Below are 2,507 nucleotides of genomic sequence, written 5' to 3' on the forward strand. Positions count from 1 at the left end.
AGTTTACGATTGGAAATAAAGAAAGAGTCCTCACAATTTTTAAATATTATAAAAGAAGACTAAAAACAGAGAAAAATGTTCAGGTCTTGATGTCAAGGTGAAATAAGAACAGAATAAAGAAACACTCAGCTAAAGATTGTTCTAGAGAAAAGAAAAGATTGTTGTTGAAGTGAAAGATGTATGTAGAAACATGTATAAGAAAAGTATATTGTTATGGTATGAAATGTTATTTACATAATGATTACGTATAAAATATCATGTGTCCGATCTGAGGGGGGGAGGATGTGTAGTGTTTCGAGAATTTCCATGCAAATTCTTAAATCACTCAGCCTTCCACCGTCTCGACTCGAACACATGATATTTTAGATGTGAGTGGGAGAAAGGAACCCTATCTACTGCATGTCACCTGTCTGTGTGTGTAGGTTTGAAGTTTGTCGTATGGAGACGGTAGACACAGTGGTCGAATGGCACTGACAAGTACTTGTCGGTTGGTCCATGGAAGTCGTAATTAAAGCACACAGCAGAACCAAGGAACCTCTGTGTTATTGTGATTATTGAGTTTCTCCCGGCATATTTGATAATCAAAATATCCACGGGTGTACTGCCGGTCTACAGTGTCCAACGGGCACAATATTTCGGCGATCAAACATGTTGCCATCATCAGGTGAACTGACGGACTGAGCTCCTGTGAACTTGCCGGCACAGAGATCTGTATGCTATGGCTGCCCAGGGAGAACTGGGTTCGGTCGCAGCGGCAGCTGAGTTAAATACCCTCCGCCCGTGGCGCGCTCCCCCCCGCTGTCCGCGCCCTGTGCCACAGTCGCGCAATGTAACAGATTGCGATGGCGTCTGATATGACGTCGGTGTGATGGCTCTGTCCGCCGTGGTCGTCACAGCTATACGTTTGCTCGATTTACTCTTCATTAACCCAATCGCTGGTTCCCAAGCCCTGCTAAGATTATAGCCACAGTCACGGTTTATGAGGTCGTCATTGGTGTGAACTTCGATGGCCTCTCTAACAACGCTGTCCCAGTATCTCGAAGTCTGTACCAGAATCCTCGTGCGTTCATACTCCACAGCGTGATTTCCTGACAAACAATGTTCAGCGACCGCCGACTTGCTCGGATACATCAGTCGAGTGTGCCTCTGGTGTTCATGGCATCGATCCTCGGCGGTACGCATCATCTGACTGATATACGACTTGCCACATTGACACGGAATCTGGTACACACCAGCTTTCCTTAAACTGAGGTCATCTTTGGCGCTCCCCACCAGTGCATGAGTTTTATTCGGAGGACAAAACACAGTTCCGACCTGGTGTTTCTTCAAAATGCGGGGGATTTTCCCTGGAGTGCGCCTGTATATGGAATAAACGCAATACCTACCTCCTCCCTCGTGATTTCATCCATCTCCACAGGTTGTGCTGTAGTGGCTGGGTGGAGAGCATGTTGAATCTGCCACTCTGAGTACCCATTTTTTCGAAATACAGTTCTCAGATGTTCCAATTCCTGGGGTAGACTTTCTGCATCAGAGATAGTGCGTGCCCTATGTACTAGAGTTTTAAGTACCCCATTCCTCTGTGAAGGGTGGTGGCAGCTGTCTGCGTGCAAATACAGATCAGTGTGCATTGTCTTCCAATACACCCCATGACCCAGGGTGCCGTCAGCCCTTGTCTTGACCAAGACGTCAAGGGAAGGTAATTTACCCTCCGTTTCAGTCTCCATAGTGAATTTGATGTTGGAGTGTATGGAGTTTAAATGTGTAAGGAAGTCCAGGAGTTTATCCATACCATGTGGCCAGATGACGAATGTGTCGTCCACGTAACGGAAAAAGCAAGTAGGTTTCCATTCGGATGACGACAGGGCTTCCTCCTCAAAGTTCTCCATGTACAAATTCGCTACCACTGGTGAGAGTGGGCTACCCATGGCGACTCCCTCCGTTTGTTCGTAGTATTCTCCATTAAAAAGAACATATGTGGAAGTCAAGACATGCCTAAAAAGTTCAGTGGTCTTCTCGTCAAACTTCTGACTAATCAATTCTAGTAACTCTCGCAGGGGTACCCTCGTAAACAAGGAAAAGACGTCAAAACTCACATTGATATCTGACTCATCCAACCTGAAGCTATCAAGGCGTTTAACAAAATCCACAGAATTATGGATGTGCGTCAGGATGTGTGCCAGAGGCACACTCGACTGATGTATCTGAGCAAGTTGCGGTTGCTGAACATTGTTTATCGGAAAATCATGCTATGGAGTATGAACGCACTAGGATTCTGGTACAGACGTCGAGATACTGGGACAGCGTTGTTAGAGAGGCCATCGAAATTCGCGCCAAAGATGACCTCATAAACTGTGACTGGCTATAATCTTAGCAGGGCTTGGGAACCAGCTATTGGATTCATCAAGAGTAAATTGAGCAAACGTATAGTTGTGACGACCACGGCGGACAGAGCCATCACACCGACGTCTTCTCAGACGCCGTCGCAATCTGTTCCACCGCACGACCGT

The sequence above is a fragment of the Schistocerca americana genome, chromosome 1 (genome assembly GCF_021461395.2).
Source record: "Schistocerca americana isolate TAMUIC-IGC-003095 chromosome 1, iqSchAmer2.1, whole genome shotgun sequence".
NCBI classification, from domain to species: Eukaryota; Metazoa; Arthropoda; class Insecta; order Orthoptera; family Acrididae; genus Schistocerca; species Schistocerca americana.